Below are 18,220 nucleotides of genomic sequence, written 5' to 3' on the forward strand. Positions count from 1 at the left end.
TCACCTAATGGGGCAGACAGACCAACCTATGAAAAGATAAATATAGGAAGTGTGAGAGTGCAGAGCCAGCAGGGCGCATGTAGGAAACAGCTACTTCACATGGAGGTGTGGGGGAAAGGCTTTATGGTAGTGACATCTGAGCTGTTGTCAGACGTGGAAAGTGCGGCTGGGAGGCAGCAGAGGCTGTGTATGGTATTCTAGGATGCAGACCCACATGAAGGAATGTGGGGTTTTGAAATGGCTTGATGAGAAGTTCAGTGCGGCCCAGCTACAGGAATGAGAAATAGACTGTGTGTCCTGTGCATATCTGCGTGACCGGCAATAGCTGACTGCAGGTGTCTCTAACCTGATGAAATGTAGACACCCGGGCCTCCATTCTCTCCACATTCTGCAGGTTCTACCTCCTAAACAGTCCTTGCCGCCAGCTCCATAGTGTCTTCTCTTGCCAGTGTCAGGCCAGACCTTCAAAAAGGCTATATTATGAAAGAGTTCCAGGCCGCCTCTGGGCTTAATGGGGAAAATGATGAGATCTGCCATGGGTGGGAAACTGAGGGCTGGCAGCCTGCATGCCACATCCCAAGGCTGGAACATAGAGTGCAAGGTGAAGAATGACAGGAGCTGCTGTCTTCAAGTCCACTTTGGAGCGTACTGAGATGGATGGAAGAAGTGGAGCCAGGGATGCAGGTCAGTGATGGAACACTCGCCTCTACACCAAACCAACCCCATCTGGCTGCAAACATTAGTCATTAGTCAGTATATAGAGAACTTAGAGAATAGGCCAGTGCTGCAGATGTAGCTTTGGGGAATAATCTATGCACACACACATCAGAGACAGACACATTTCCCTAATGACCCAGTTAGTGTTGTAGGTTTTGTAGACTGTAAGACATCTGTATTCCAATAAAATGTTATTTGCAGAGCTGGGCATGGTGTTGCACGCCTTTAATCTCAGCACCTGGGAGGCAGAGGCAGGCGGATCTCTGGAATTCTAGGCAAGATTGGTGTACAACAAGCTCCAGGCTAGCCAGAGCCACATAGTGAGACCCTGTCTCAAAAACTTTTTTAAAAACGGCATTTGCAGAAATCCATGCTAGGCTGGATTTGGCCTGTGAGCCACGTTTTGCTGACTGGGAGAGGTGGCATACAGCACGCAGTCATGGGATCTAGAGTTTGAATCTCAGCCCTTACACACTAACTTCATGACCTTGAGTGAGTGGCTCCAACCTTCCTGACTCCCTTTCCTCGTGGATAAGAGATTCAGATAGCACCTCTTTGTGGGATGACTGTACGGAACAACTGGCCTATTTCACATAATCCTGACATAGTGAATGCTCAGCAAATGTAGTTGAACTATTAACAGCACCATTACTATCGAGACTATTAATGCTGTTATAGGTTTAATGTTAATTAAGATCAAAAGAGTGGATGAGTTCACTAAGGAAAGCGAGTCATGTAGCTAAGGGGCAAGCAGGCGACAAAGCCGTGGAAGGCCGAGCATGGGCTGCAGTACTACAGAGCATCAGAGTGTAGGGGTTCTAAAGAAAGAAACTGATAAACAAAAGGGTCTTCCATCTTTACAAAGCAGGCCAAGGACATGAAGAAAAGGCAGCTATTCAAAGGCCTATGCATGGCCTATAAATATGAAAAGAGGTTCAGGTTCCCTAACACTCAAGCAAAAGCATGTTTCTGGCATGCCACAGTGTTATGTCATGTAAATTCCCAGAGGACCGTTTAGCAATATGTATCAGAATGAAAAATGAGAGATTCAATTAGACTTCAATCTTTTGAGAATTAATAAACCTAGAGGATATAGAAGATTATACAAATGTGTTTTGAGAGACATGTAATGACATTGTCTTCAGCATCATGATAGCAAAAGCAATCTAAAGTATTCAACAATAGAATTGGTTACAGCCAGCAGGGCGGTGGTGGCCTTTAATCCCAGCACTTGGGAGGCAGAGTCAGGCGGATCTCTGTGAGTTTGAGGCCAGCCTGGTGTCCAAAGTGAGTTCCAGGAAAGGCGCAAAGCTACACAGAGAAACCCTGTCTTGAAAAACGAAAATAATAATAATAATAATAATAATAATAATAATTGGTTACAACCGATAAACACAACAGAGTACTATACAGCCATTAACATGACACCGCTCTGAACTTAGGGATGGACTGTCTGGAGCATAGTGTGGAAAGGTTATAAAATAGCTCCCTAGCAAACACTTTCTGCCTGTTTGTCAGCTGGGTGGTGGGATTTCAGATAACTGCATTTCTTGTTAAAAGTATGAATGGCTGAATAGTTTTCTCCTGAGCATGTGTTGCTTTACAGAAACAGTAACAAGTACTATGATGACAAGCAGCTTTCAGAAAAAGATAAAGCTCCAATTTATAATAGTTGCCAAGCTGGATGTTTTAAATACTCCCAAGGGCTTGCAGAAATTCTTTAGTATTCACCAACCAGCCATCAGCCAGTTCTGGCACACCAATGGCATTAACTCTGTTTTAAACAAGAGAAAGATTTCATATATGTTTGCTAATGTCAAATGTAAATCAAGTGAGGTAAAGATCAAACTGCCCGACCCTGGTGAGGTTGAGAGCAGGAATCCCAGCAGGACAGTTGCAGGAAATCTCAGAAACAAGCAGCTGGAATGCAAGGTCTTGTGTCACAAACCGAAGGGAGGAAACGGGAGGGGCTTGTGGGCAATCAAGAATCAAGAGAAGTTTAATTTGTGTGGGGGGAAGAAATACCAGACAGAAGCTGGTTGTGATGGTACATGCCTGTACCTGGGAGAAGAACCAGAATTCAAGGCCATTCACTGCTACATGAAACTGTCCCAAAAATATATAAAATAAGCAAATAAATACCAAATGGAGGTATGAAATAAACTTTTTTTTCTTTTTTCAACTCTAAAGCTTTATAGTTCACAGTGTATATACACAGAATATTGTTTTTAAAAAAATTTTAATTTACATTTATTTGTGTGTGTGTGTGTGTGAGAGAGAGAGAGACAGAGACAGAGAGAGAGAGAGAGAGAGAGAGAGAGAGAGAGAGAGAGAGAGAGAGAGAGAGAGAGAGAGATGTGCACATGCAAGTTAGTTCTCTACTTCTACTGTTTGGGTTTGGGGATTGAACTCGGTTCATCAGTCTCATAAGTAAATCCATTTGGATGCATCTGAAACCTGAGGCTCTAAGGAAATGTAATGGCTTTCTGTAGGTGCCACAGAGCATAGGCCACATCTGTGTGTCCCTACTGGTCTCCACCCACTAAGCTCTCCGATCACCAAGATGGATAAGATGTGCCCACTAACACACACCCACCAGCTGTTCTCGAAGCCAGAGTCCCCTCCCCCATTAGTTTTTGGTTCTTTTCCTGCCTGGCCAGGTGTAGGTTCATCCCTGGTCAGGTGAGAAGAGGAGAAAGCCTGACACTGGAGGGGGAGTGGTTATGAGTGGCAGGGAGGCTTCGTGTGGTGAGGACTGGGAGGGGTCTGCTGGATTCCGCAGTCAGAAGATTTCTAGCATTTTCAGGAGCATACAAAGAGCAGACTGAGGGGCAAGTGAATGATGAGGAAATAAAGGTAGGGAGAGGAAAAGGGGGGAGAGGGAAGAACAGGAGAAGAAAGAAGAGAAGAGGAAGCTAAAAAGTGATGAGGCACATGCAAAGCACTTTTTACCAATGTGGCCAAGCAAAGCCCCATTCAGCAGCTCCTATGTGTCCGACACCACCTGTTGTTTTGCATCTCTGCTTCAGGTGAGTAAGGCTGCCCCAGTTCTCCAACTCGGGACCTAGCCGTTTCTCAAGAGTCCTGGTGCCCCTCAGTAGGAGGGGCAGTCAGTACCACAGTCTAGACATCGATGATGCTCACTGCTACTTTCACACATCACTTTTAGGTCTTTACTGTAGGCTAATCTAGAAAGTGTATGCATGTATGTATACATGCATGTGTATAAGAAACATGTAAATAGGAAGACATGTAGAGATGACCGGCCACACAGGTGGAAGCCCATGAACTATAGACTAGTGGCTGTGGAGCCCCCATGGGACTGGACTAAGCCCTCTGAATATGGAAGACGGTTGTTTGGCTCAAACTGTTTGGGGGGCACCCAGGCAGGGAGATCGGGATCTGTCCCTGGTCTATGGGCAGGCTTCTGGAACCCGGTGCCTATGGTGTGACACCTTGCACAGCCTTGGTGCAGTGGGAAGGGGCTTGGACCTGCCTAGGCTCCGTGTGCTGGGCTCTGCTGACTCCCCATGGAAGACCTCAATTTGGGGGATGTAGGGATGCAGGGTGGCTTGGGAGGGAGGGCTGAGGGGGGGTAGGAGATGGGAGGAGGTAGGATCTGTGGGTGGTATGTGGAGTGAGTAGAAAATTTCTTAATAAAGAAAAATGAAAAAAAGAGGCATGTAAAATAAATAGATGGAAATGGATTATAATGATAGAAAATCAATTACAGTAGTTTTTATTTGTGTCTATAGTATATATTCTGAAGGAAAGGAAGATCTTTCTAGCAGAGCACTGGCTAATGTGTAATAACAGTAGGATAGAAAAATCACTATTTTGCTGGGTGGTGGTGGCGGCGGCGGTGGCGGCGGCGCACGCCTTTAATCCTAGCACTAGGGAGGCAGAGACAGGCGGATCTCTGTGAGTTCAAGGCCAGCCTGGGCTACAGAGTGAGTTCCAGGACAGCCACCAAAACTACACAGAGAAATCCTGTCTCAAAAAATCACTATTTTGCAGATCTCCCCCATATAATGATTGATTCTAGCAAAGAACGCCAAATGGATGCTAAAACCATTGAGCAAAAAGGTCTTCAGAAACAGGAGGTTCAGTCTCAAATGATCACTCCACAGATTCCATACCAATTACAGAGGGGGAAATGCACATTTACAATGAGAAAAGCTTCCATCACTGGGCTATCCGAGTGATTCAACGGCAGAGCAGCTGACATAATGTCTCCTGGCGTGACAGGAGGCACACAGCACCACTTACCAGATGTCCTTTCCCCAAATGTGTACCCTGAATCCTCGTATGAAGACGGAAGTCAGGAAAGTACAAGTCTGAGACGTCTAGCACGCAGCTGGCATGCACTACACAAGGCTACTGCCATCACAGGCAGAAGAAGCTTGAGGAGTGGTTCTGGATTGGACTGGATTGGACTGGATGTGTGTAGGTGTTTTGTCTGTGCATATATATGTGTACCACGTGCATGGCTGATGATGCCCTTGGAGGTTAAGAGAGAGTGTCAGATCCGCTGGAACCAGAGTTACAGATGGTAGTGAGATGCCATGTGGGTGCTGGAAATCTCACAACCTCTTCTGGCCTCTTTGGGCACCAAGTATACACATGGTGGTGCACATACAGACATGCAGACAAAATATTCATACTCATAAAATAAAATAAATGCATCTTAGCCAGGTGTGGTGGCACACACCTGTAATCTTATCACTTAGGAAGCAGAGGCAATCCAGTCACTGTGAATCTAAGGCCGGCCCATCCGTAGCTGAGTAGGTAAATACACTGTGTTATAGCCATCCAATGGAAAATTATTTAGCAACTTAAAATGAACTATTAAACCATGAAAAAACCCCAGCAAAATCTTAAGTACACACTATTAGGTAAATGAACACTACCTGAAAAGGCTATATTTGGTATGGTTCCCACTCTCTGACATTCTAGGAAAGGCAAAACTATAAAGACTGTTAAAAAGATTAGTGGTTGCCAAGGACTCCGAGGAGAAGGTGGGAGAGGAGAGGAAGGGTGAGCAGATGGTACACAAAGGCTTTCTAGAGCAGTGCAACTATTCTATATGACTCTGTGTCAGTAAACATATGGCATCGTATATTTGTGAAAAAAATTAACATGTGATACCAGGCGTGAACCCTAATGTAAACCATGGCCTTTAGTTAGTAATGCTGTCAATATTGCAATAAATGCACTGTGTTAATAAAGATGTTAGGAATACTGTAGCCTCACAGCTGGAGGAAGGGGATATGGCAACTCTGTCCTAGCTGCTTGGGGTTTGGGGCTTTTGTTTGTTCTATTTTGTAAGTCTAAAACTATTATTTAAAATACTCATAATTTAAAAAAAAATTATGTGCTGGGCAGTGATGGCACACATTTTTAATCCTGGCACTCAAGAGGCAGAGGCAGATGGATCTCTGTGAGTTTGAGGCCAGTCTGGTCTACAGAGCGAGTTCTAGGACAGCCAGGGCTACACAGAGAAACCTCGTCTCAAAAAAAAATTATGCTAAGTAAAAGAGGCCAGTTAGGAAAGAGCAGATAGTCTATAACTGTATTTATAGGAAATGTACAGAAAAACAAATCTATAGAGCAAGAAAGTAGAATGGAGATTTCCTGAGTCTGGGAATAGGAACAGGGATTAGCTGTTAATAGGCATGAGGGATCTTACTGGAGGGATGAAAATGTTCTAAATCTAATTTATAATGATGATTCCACAGCTTAGTAAATTTATTAAAAATCATTTGCACTTCATATTACTGAATTTTATGGTCCTCAATGGTATTTCTCTAATTCAGCATGAATCCTATCACAATTCCAGCTCCTTTTTATTTTTTTATTTTTGACAAGGCCTCGTGTAGCCCAGTCTAGCCGTGAACTCACTATATAACTGAAGATGACCTTCACTAATCCTCTGGCCTCTGAGTGCTGGAGTACAGGTGTGTGCCACCATACCTGGCCAGCTGGCATTTTGGACAAATTGACAAACTGATTTTAAAATTCATATGGAGTATCAGAAACCTACGACACTAAGGTACTCTTGAAAAAGAACAAGTTTGAAGTATTGGTACTGACCTAAGAACAGAAATACAAACTGATGTCATGGAATTAAGAATTGTGTGCTTCTCTGGTGGTCTAGTGGCTAGAATTTAGAATTAAGAATCTAGAAACAAGTTAGCATTTGCCTAACATGTGTGAGGCCCGAGGGTCAATCCCCAATACTGGTGAAAAAAAGAGTCCAGAAATGTACCTTAACATTTATGATAATTTTCTACAATAAATGATAAAATTTTGATTAAAAGACCAAAAATAAAAAATGGACAAAACCCTATACAATTAAAATATGGGTATGAGCCAAGCGCAGCCCATGGTAGACACTAGCAATTCTAGCACTTGGGAGGCAAGCAGGAGAATTATGAATTCAAGGACAGTCTCCAAAAAAATAAATAAAATAAAATATGGGTAAGGGTTTGAATAAACTTTTTTTTCCAAACGGCCAATAAACACTTGAAAAGATGTTCAACATCATTAGTCATTAAGCAAATGCAAATTAAAACGAGAGTGAGGTCCCTCTTCACACCCACTGGGATGTTAGAGTCAAAGACATAATAACAAGAGTAGGTGAGGACATAGACAAATCGGAACAACTGTGAACTGCTGGCGGGACTGTAAAAGGGTCCAGTCACTTCAGAAAGTGCTTGGGAGTTCCTTCAAAGCAAATGTACAAGTGCCATGGCACACCATCATCCCCTTGACATTTGTAAGACCCAAAAGAAGGCCAGTATGGCCGGAGTGAGTAGCAGGGACAGGGGTACAGGAAGCTAGAAAAACTGCCAGGAGTCATATCATGCAAGGACTTGTAGACCATGGCCACGCTTTGAATTTTAGTCTAGATAGGATGGAATTTTGAGCAGGGGGCCTTGGATCTCGGTAAGTTTGTAATAGGCCCTGTGCAGAATGAGAAAGGCAAGTTGAGAGAAGTCAAAGAATTTCTGAGCATCCTTGAAGGCATACCCATTAGGGAGCCCTAGCTGTTTGATGGTATGTCTGCAGTTAAGTGTCTGTCTTCTTTCCAGTGTCACTTGGTCATTTTAGCTTTGGAACTGGGGGAAATAGGCAGCTGCACTTGAGGTTGTGGTTGAGAGAACTGACTAGGGTTGCTAACCGTGGCCAAGTAGCTCGAGAGTCTACAGGTGGGCTGCTGCACAGAAATACAGAGACACTCTGGAGAAAGGAAGTGATCCCTCCTGCCTTTTGCCATCTCTTCCTGTGAGCAATTAGAAGCAATTAACTGAGTGAAGAGGACCTTCAGTCGGGAGACTCAGTGTGAGCTCTCAGTGACTGAGACAGCAGGAGTCAACTGTCAAAGCTGGCAACTCCAAGTGATCTGGAGAAACCCTCCTTCTGGCACTTTCTTTTGCTTTATAGCCTCAGGAAAACTCTTCATCCTCTGTTAGCAGCAGTTCTGGCCCCCAAATTCTCTGCCTCACCTAGTTCTCCCTGGCGCACTTGAGTCCATCCTGCCCTCTACCGAAAACTTACCCAGGAACCCTGCGAACCGTGAGGTCGGCTTCCTTCAGAGCCTCCCCTTCCTCTACACAAAGCCCTCCAGGGCCTCTCCATCTCCCTGGGAAGTCCAAACCTCTGGCCGCCTCCAAGCCCCATGGCTTTGGTCCTGGGCACCTCTTGAGCCTCGCTCTCACCTTCCTTTCCCGAGCCGCACTGGGTGCCTTCAGCTGCCTGCGCAGACCAGGAAGGTTCACAGGCTCAGAGCACAGACCAGGAAGGTTCACAGCCTCAGAGCGCAGACCAGGAAGGTTCACAGCCTCAGAGCGCAGACCGGGAAGGTTCACAGACTCAGAGCTCCGGCTGTCCCACTCCCTCTGACTGAGAGCCCTTTCCATCTCAAGGTGGCTAGTCCCCTTCACTTTTCACGTAGGGTTCTGGTGCCACCTTCTCAGAGAAGCTTTCCCTGACTAAATAAACTGCCTAAGCCCTAAGTCACCCTGTTATTCTGTCGTGTTTCTGTATTATTTTTCTAATCAATGTCCTGTTTTATTGTTATTTTTATAACCTGTTTACCATCTGTTCTGCATTTCTCCTATATGATGAGATCCTTGAGAAGAGGGTATTAATCTGTTTTGTTCATCATTATTCTGAGAGTGTACAGCAGAGTGTACTCAATACAGATTCATGTGTTAAGTAAGCCCAGTTTGCCCTCAGAATTGGTCCTCAAATTTGTATATATAAATGCAATACAAGTAAGCCATAAAAAGAGGGAAATCCTGCTATCTGCAACAAACATGGGTGAATTTACAAAATTAGCCAGACACAGAGAGACAGAAGACAAATATCACATGATCTACCTTAAACCCAAGAATGTGGGCTAGTGAGGCTCACTGATAGTACGATTGAAGCTCTGAGTTCAGTCCGCATCACCACCAAAGAACCACTTAGAATCTAAGTCAACCAGGCAGAAACGGGAAGTAGAATGTGGTTGCCAAGGGCTTAGGGAGGTGTTGGGTAAGGGACAAGAAGCTGCAGTTTCTACAAGATGAGTAAGTTCTGAGACCTAATGCATAGCGCATTGACTATAATTAATTGCTGTGGGTCTCGCTCTGTATGCTATCAATGTGTTGCTCTGATTGGTTGATAAATAAAATGCTGACTGGCCAGTAGTCAGGCAGGAAGTATTGGCAGGATAAGCAGACAAGGAGAATTGTGGGAAGGCTGGAAGGCTGAGTCAGGAGACACCAGCCTGCTGTCCAGGAAGCAGCATGTAATGGCACAAGGTAAAGCCATGGAACACGTGACAACATATAGATTAACAGAAATGGGCTGAGTTTAAGTGTAAGAGCTAGTCAGTGGTAGGCCTGAGCTAATGGCCATACGGTTTGTAAATAATATAAGCCTCTGTTCCATGTATCAAAACCTTTCCCACAGCACCTGCTATAGGCTTTCCTTGAAGGTGCCTCCAAAGCAGTTGTAGAAAGTAAGGAATGGCTGACTAATTTGGATTCTGGACTCCCAAATGTCCACTGACTTCTCACCTGTCCTATTTTAACTACAGCACTGCTGTTTGCTTTTCTGTTTTGTGTGTATATGTGTTTGTGTATGTGCACAAATATGCTACCGTGTGTGGAGGCCAGAAAGCAATGTTAGGTATTTTCTTTAATTGCTCTCTGTGACCTTATTGTTTGAGGGGTCTCTCACTGCACCTGGAGCTCACTGATTGGCTAGACTGCCTAGCAAGCACTGCCTATCCAGTACTGGGAGTACAGTTAGTTACACCAGCTATTTACATGGGTCCTGAGGATCCAAACTTAAGTGTTCCTGCTTACACAGCAAATGCTTTACTAACTGAGCCTGGAGCCATATTGCTGGCCCCTAGTGTTGTTCGAATCTTAGATGGTCTTTTAATAAAAAAAAAAAAAATAGAGCCAGGTATCAGGGTGAAAGCTGAAAGATCAGAGAAGCAGAGCAGCCAGCCACTAGTTCTTACCTCTACAAAATCCTCAGCCTAAAGAGAGTGAGTTCCTGTTTCCTCACGCCTTATATACCTTTCTCTGCCCTGCCATATTACTTCCTGGGATTAAAGGCGTGTGTGCTTCCCAAGCAAAGGCATGGGATCTCAAGTGCTGGGATTACAGGTGTGTGCCACCACTGTCTGGCTCTATTTCTCTCCTATACAGGTTCAGTCTCATGTAGCCCAGTGTGGCTTGAACTCACAGAGATCCAGACGGATCTCTTCCTACCGAGTGATAAGATTAAGGGTGTGTGCCATCACTGCCTGGCCTCTATGTCTAATCTAGTAGCTGGCTCTGTCCTCTGATCCTCAGGCAAGTTTATTAGGGTACACAATATATCACTACACCCTCGTTTGTTTTGTTTTCTGTGTTTCAATTCCACATAAATTTTCTTCTGAAATATTTTTATATTCATTTACTGGGTGTTTTTAAAGATTTGTTTTTGTTTTTAATTATGTGTATGCATGTGTATGTGCGCATGAGTGCAGGTGCCCCGAGGCCAGAGATGGCAGATCTTGGGAGGTGGAATTATAGATGGTTGTGAGCTACCCAGCATGGGTGCTAGGAATCAGAGCCATCTATCCAGCCCTGGGGGATGTGGTTTTTGTTTTTGTTTGTTTTGAGGGAGCAACTTGCTCTGTGGTTTAGGCTAGCCTTGACCTTGCTCTGTAGCTGTGATTGACCTAGAACTCAAGTTCCTCCTGCTTCAGCTTCCTTAGTGCTGGAAGCATAGGTGTGTACTACCACACCTGACTTTGTGCTACTTTTTTGTATCTTCATCATCAACACAGGAAGACGATATGACTGATAGCAGTAGCCTCTTACACAATGCCTGTCAGTGCAGACGCTAATGTACCAGGAAGTAGTAATTTCTGAGTTGAAAGCCTGTCCAGGGGTTCCAAGCATCAGTGCTAAGTTAAAGCAGCGGATGATTTCATCCATCTAACTTGGTACTGCACAATAAGCTGTTGTGTTCAGGTATTCAGGAGTTCATGCTGTGCTGCAGGACAAGGAAGCCCTTCCAATATGGCTTTCCAGCATAGTACCCACCCACCTGAGTGGTTTCACATTTATGAATTACCTTTTGGGTTCCAGCATTAAGTTTCACCAGAGTAACATCCACCTGTTTCCCAGGTAACTTCAAGTCATTTTAATTTTAAGTGTGTCTACCAAACAACACAGCTATACTAAGTTATTTTTAGTCCTATTTAATTAAACATATCCTATTCTTCCCACATTTTTTATTTTAAGGCCTTATGCCATGGCTCTCCTGACCCAGGGCTAGCTTCTACAAAATCCATGCTTGTTTCTCTGTTTATTTGTTGTAGTGGGTGGACATTTGTACAGTGAGTCACAGCCCCTTCAAATTTCCTAATTTGGGTATAACCAGTCCATTTCTTAATGATCTGTTCCAGCATTTTCCTGGTTGATCACATTTATACAGTTGGAGGCTTTTTTTTCTCCTTTATTCAAAGAAAACACTAAAAATACTTTTTTCTAAAAAATTTGATTCTGTTCAATTCTTTGAAAGTAAGAACCATTTGTTGGTTCAGACTCTACCAGACTCACTCAGACTCTACCAAGTGCCCATGTACTGTTCTAGGTAAGGAAAGTAGATACAGTCCTTCTTCCAGACAGTGTATGGTCTAGAAGGGGACATGGGTACAGGAAGTAATTCTCATAATCAGGTTTGAGAAGTACTATGGAAGATGGCCCAATAAATTCTTGGACCATGTACACAAAGTGGGGGAAATACATTTCTTCTACCTGGAGAAAGAATGTAGAACTTCTGGGATGTTAAACAACCAGGTCTTCAAGGATGAAGAGAGGGTTCTGAGGAAATATAAAAAGTGTTCCTCAGGTCTAAGACTATGTATGTACAGAGGCTCAGGCATGCTGTTGTATTTAAGATAAAGAAAAGTGCAATGTGGCTAACGTTTGGAATAGTGAGATCAGAGGCCTTGGACTATAGGACCCACCAAGGGGCTTTTAAGCAGATCAGTCACATCGTCAGACTCGGTGCTTAACAAGTTTGAACAGGCAGTGTAAACTGTGTGAGCAGAGAACACAGGGAAAGAGTATAGGACTGCTCAAGGCTTTGCAACCTTAGGCCAATTCTTTAAGTACCTAGGGGCATAAATCATCTTGTTTTTCAGTTGTAGAAGAGGAATAGCCTTTTCCTCCCTTGCTTCAGTTGGAGCTAATGAGAATACATGAGACCACAAGTCCACAGAGACACTTAGAAGGGAGTTCCCGGTTTAGGGCCGGATGCTGGGAGGCTGAGAAAGCGTCGTCTATTCCATATAGTTGAACACTTATTAACTATATATGTATGTATGTAGATACATATTGTCTTTCAGCTCAATTCAACTCAATTGAAAACACTTCAAGGGCAATATCCAGGACATTGTGTGTTGTCTACAACCCCAGAACATGGAACAACTCCTCAGCACCTACCTGGGTTTGACTGCATACACTACCCCCCCTTTAGGCCAAGTGCCTGAGACTGAGACATCATGACAGAGCCATAGTACTGCTGGGGGCTAGTAGTCTATTCTCTAGGAGTAGCCAAAAAGATTCCAAGCCTTGTTCCATCAGCCCTTTGAGTACCAGGCCAAACCCTTGACTTTCTGTCTTGTTAGCACGATGCCTTTCTTTAAATATGAGGCTACTCAGGAAAATTCCTTAACTGTTAAAATTGAACTAATTACCATTTTTGTTAGGAAGTCATTATCTGTATATGAAAGATGGTAAGTAGAATTTAGGTACAATATTATGAATATTCTTCTGAAATTTAGCTACTTATTTTCAGAAAACTTATAGAAAGAGCATTCATAAGTTTTAGGTTGGGCTTGGGAAATATATATTCAGGGGTGGTGTGTTTATCTAGCATGTGCAAAGAGCAGAGTCAATACCCAGTATCACAAAAAAAAAAGAAAGTTGCAGGGTTCAGAGCATTTTTGGATTTAAGACTTTAGGATTAGGGATACTTAACTGGTAGTCTTTAAAATATCCTCAAATCTGAAAAACTCTTAAATCTGCACTACTTCTGGTCCAAGCATTTTGGATAAGGGATGTTCAACCTGTGTTCCATCTAGCTAGTATTATAGTCAATGTAGCTATAACAAGACCCTACATATTTTTAATCCAAGTTTTGAACAACTTTAGTGATCCGTGGCCAAACTTTGAGGAAGAGAATAGTCCTGTGAGCAAAAGGATATTTGAGGAGCATCCATATGTTTTTCTTGTATGTCAGAAATTACCCTAAATTTGCATCACCCGAAGCCAGAAAGTCTGAAAGCCTTCACTGCATTTTTAAAGCAAGCGCTTTACTTTCCCCCTTGACTTGGCAGAGGTTGTGATCAGTTCAGGGAACACAATGGCATTTCCTCCTCTCCACACCTAATATAAACTCCAGTCAATTTAATTGGGTCTCTTACGTAGGTTGGGGATGCGAGCACAGAAAGTCTTTGGCTCTTGAGACAGCCATCTTGTCTGCCAGGCCCAGGTGCAGCAATACAAATGCATATGCATCGCGCCTGAGACAGCTGCTGTGCTGGTGGCGGGGCGATTGTGTTTTCTCGAGCTAGAAAGGTTAACAGGCACACTTTCCATCAATTACACTCAAACTGTTGTTTAATTCCTCCGTCCAGTGTTCGTAGCTAAGCCACTGAGTTTTGGGGTTCACTAAATGAATTTAAAATAAAAATTGATGGCTAGTGAGTTAAGGCACTTGCTGTGAAGCCTGACTACCTGAGTTCAATCCCTGGGATCCACACACGAGAGAACTGACTCCCACAAATTGGCCTGTGACCTCCACACATGGCCCCTCCCCCCAGCAAATAAGTAAATGTAATAAAATGTAAATGTCATTAAAATAATGAGGTAAAATAAAAATTGAGAGCTGGAGAGAGAGCTCCAGTTGGTACTCACCTCACAAATATGAGGACCTATACATTTCTGCTTTGGTAAGCGCAGGAGAGTGGGTCTGACAATCTTGCTGCTTCTCTCAGCCTCCTGGACCCCACTGAACCAAGAACATTAGAGGTAGACATTGTTGACTGAACCTGGAAAAATTTGAGGTACATCCTAGGAAATGGCTTTGGAACCTGTGAGGGTTCTTCTTTGCTGCTTTTTCTTAAAAAAAAAAAGTGCATAAAAGAAAAATTCATCAGCCAAGTAAAGACTTTGGATCTGCTAGTCTACATTGTATGAATAAAAACATGTTTCAGAGCAGGAAAATTCTATTTGCCATCTGAGGAAAATGTCCAAAAGAAGCTTAGAGCCAGAAAAAGAAGACCTTCTGTGTCCAAGGAAAACAACTAGTGAATTTAGTTCATGATGACCTGTCTACTCAATTCATTCCCTAGCCCAATTAATCTTCGAGCAGTTTTCATGGGCCCACTCACCACTGTGACTCTTATGTTTATGAACTATCTAAGCTCCTGGGTAGGAACTAGAACTGTTCACACTTTTTCACCCATTTGTAGTGTATGGTATAATTATCCAAAGGGAAATGTGGCCCAATTCTGAAAAGGACCTTCTGATACTTCTCACTATAATGGATTCAGAGTCAGTTTTCTTGATACATTTCGGGCAAATATTACCTCCTCTCTGCTCTCTAAAGCCTTCATTTATCTTCAGTAGTAACTGCCTATCATATCAAATGGTACAGAAAGGGGGAAACTGCAGAGAATTATACTGCTGTCACATTTATTTTGCTTCGTGGGTCACATTTTCAGTAGTTCTCTCATACAGTTAATGAATTTGTTTGTATTCACAAGTAGGACCTTCTTGACCTAACCATTTGTCACACATATTCCTGTATAAATTCTAAATATGAGGATTCTAGCTCAGTGGCTCAATTTGGTTTATAGAAGCAAAGATCACATGGAAGCTTATGAAAATCTGGCCCTGGGTCATTTACCTGCCTTTAGGGAGAATTTCAACTCATTAATCTCAAATCCAAGTAACCTTACTGAAAGCTAAAGTGATTAAACCTTGGTGGGAGGAACAGAAACCTTGAGATATAAGTTGCTGCTAAAAGATCAGTAGTCAAAAAGCTCTAAGTCCACACATGTAGGAAATGGGCAAGGGGACAGAGACAAACACAAGAAAATAGCCAAGTGTTCATGGAAAAGACAATCCAGATCTTGTAAAACCATAGGAAATAGATGAACTTGACCTACATTAACAAGACTGAAATGGTGAAAGGGGAGCAGAAGGAAAAGTGTAAGAATCACATGGAAGGAAATGAGTAAGAGCCGAGATAGAAAGATACCAAAACTATTTACCGTGATGACTACACATGTAGGCCAAAGAGCCAGACAACTGAGAGGCGAAGTCAAGCATTTCCGCATTGCCTCTCCTACTAGCCCTGCCAGCCACCATTCCGCTCCGCTGCTAAGACTTTGGCCATATACTTTTCCTGATAGAAATGGTATCAGATAGTAGTTGTTCTTGAATATCTGGTTTATTTTACTAAGTATAATGTCCTACAAGTTCATCCATATTGTTGCAAATGGCAGGATTTCCATTATTAAAGCCTGAATAACACTCTGTTCTTATATGTATACTGCATTGCCTTTAAACATTTATCCACTGACGGACATTTAGAAATTTAGTGTCCCACAAAACACCTATAGCTAACACCACCCTACTGTATACTTGGAAAGTTTGCTACGTGTTCTTATCATAAATAATAAAGACGAAGATGGGAAATTGTAGAGACTTATGGCATGAACAATTAGATGAAAAATCTAATTATTTTCCAAATGTATGCTTATTTTCAAACTCACCAATTGTATGCAATGAAACATATATAGTACAACTCTTTATATGTCAATCACATCTTCATACAGTGCTTTTACGCAATTCCAGTTTGAGCTGAGCTACTTCCTAGCTGTGTGACCTTGGACAAGTTACTTAACTTCTCTGTACTTTACTTCCTTCATTTGTGAAAGAGATAGTAATAGTACCTACCTCACACGACTGTTGTGAGAATTGACTGAGTCAACACCGCTGAAAGCATTTGGTACAGTTCTTGGCACAGGCTAACACCCAATAAATATTGGCTGATATTTTTGTTGTATACCTACAGAACCAAACTCTATTTTCAGCTGGTTCCAAAACAGCTATAATGGAAGCAAAGAATGTTAAGCTGTTTGTTAACACTAAAAGAGAAAACAGACATATGATTAAGTCTTTTTAGAAAGGTCCAAATGAGAAAATATCATTAAAAGTCTATAATGCTAACTTTTCCCCATTTTCCCATTTTTACATTATTACATGCATAAAAGTTTGCTAACACGGTATTCACAATTATAGACTGCATGCAAGGCAATTTTGGCAATTTTAATTAAATTACAAGTAAAATCTTTGATTCAGGGATTACTTATCTAATAATAGTCTTTCATACATATTTGTACATATTCAAAATGGCATATTCAAGATTCTCTGCTGCAGAATACTTGTAAAAGGGATAGACTGGGAATACTCTAAATGTCCATCAATAAATATCAGCAGCAAACATTTTATAAAATGTTTTTGTAGAATCTTTGAAGTGATAGAACAGTGTTAGCTTTTGCCAGAGTAAGATGGCCACCTGATGTTTTACCTCAAAGTCTTCACGTCAGGACACAAGTATCCCTGACATTTTTATTTATTTATTTATTTATTTATTTGTTTGTTTGTTTGTTTGTTTGTTGAGGTACAGTCTCTCTATGTAGCCCTGTGCTAGATTTCACTCTGTAGATCAGGCTGGTCTTGAACTCACAAATCCACCTGCCTCTGCCTCCTGAGTGTTGGGGTTAAAAGCTTGAGCCACCATACCTGGCTGTCCCTGACCTTGAATGGGCATAAAAAGCAGTAAATGCAGTTGACTGAGCGTTATGCTTTTTTGTTCAAGACTGACTCTGTGGGGCACAGCTCGTAAAGGCATTTAAGAAGGTAGGTGGAGCTCTGTCTTTTTTTGGGAGGGGGTTATTTTTTAAGCAATTGCCTGATCACAGAACTGCATACCCATTCCCCAAAGTGTTCAGAAATATGTATGTTGAACCTGGTCTCTCCTGGACATGCGTGTCGGTGATGGGGAAGACAAAATGCAGTGGGCATCTAAGGCAGTTAGTTATTCAGCTCTTGCAATGGGGAGGGCATTCGGGAATGAGAGCCATCTCAAAGAACAGGCAGGGGGCCTGCGTTGTTCCAGTGGCAGACAAACAAGTGAGTCATCTGTAAGTCTTATAAGGGAGGGTGGAGATGGATTTGAGCCTGGAATAATGTGCCAAGGGAGGGTGAAGCCTGTGCTTCATCGTTTCTTGGAAAACCAGAGGTGGGAAAAACTTCTTAGCCATCTCAGCTTTCTAGGGTAAGCAGGGCTCAGATAAACTTCAGCACTGGCATCTCCCCACTTTGTTTAAGACAAATGTTACTCATTCCTAAGCAGGTAATCAGAATCCTGTGTGGACCGAAGCAGACGTGTATGAAAGTCTCTCGGGCACTGTCGTTCCTGTAAACTAAGGGAGCCATCTGTTAAGCGGTAATATCAAGGGGCAGTTGTTTTAGCGTCCAGTAATTGAGGTGTCTTTAAACACAGATGACTTAATGACCACAAGAACTAGGTATGGTGAAAAGCTATAATCCCAGGACTTTTGGTGCTAGTGTGGGTTTCTTGTTGGTTTTGTTTTTTGGTTGGTTTGGTTTGTTCGGTTTTGAGAGAGGATCTCTTACTATGTAGCCTTGGCTGGCCTCCAACTCATTATGTAGACCAGTCTGGCCTTGAACTCATAGAAATATAACTGCCTCTGTCTCTGCCTCCTGAGTTCTGGGATTAAAGGTGTACACCACCATGCTTTGCTATAATCCTAGGATTTTGGAGGCTGAGGTAGGAAGATCACAAATTCAGATCCAAGCTAGAGCCAGGCATAGTGGTAAACACATTAATTCTGCACTCTGCATGC

The 18,220-nt window shown here is 42.7% G+C and overlaps 1 protein-coding gene and 1 long non-coding RNA gene across 4 annotated transcripts in view; one reads left to right on the forward strand and one right to left on the reverse strand.

Annotated features, from left to right (window-relative positions):
* The window catches only part of Hdac8 (histone deacetylase 8), a 219,160-nt gene that overhangs the window by 44,173 nt on the left and 156,767 nt on the right, over positions 1-18,220 (forward strand). The window lies entirely within an intron of this gene.
* The window catches only part of LOC143270723 (uncharacterized), a 74,312-nt gene continuing 62,604 nt past the window's right edge, over positions 6,513-18,220 (reverse strand). The window contains exons 4-5 of the long non-coding RNA XR_013047961.1: positions 16,245-16,396; positions 6,513-14,329 (exon numbers count right to left, since the gene is read on the reverse strand). This is a non-coding gene — a long non-coding RNA (uncharacterized LOC143270723). The remainder of the gene's footprint in view (positions 14,330-16,244; positions 16,397-18,220) is intronic.

The sequence above is a fragment of the Peromyscus maniculatus genome, chromosome X (genome assembly GCF_049852395.1).
Source record: "Peromyscus maniculatus bairdii isolate BWxNUB_F1_BW_parent chromosome X, HU_Pman_BW_mat_3.1, whole genome shotgun sequence".
NCBI lineage: Eukaryota > Metazoa > Chordata > Mammalia > Rodentia > Cricetidae > Peromyscus > Peromyscus maniculatus.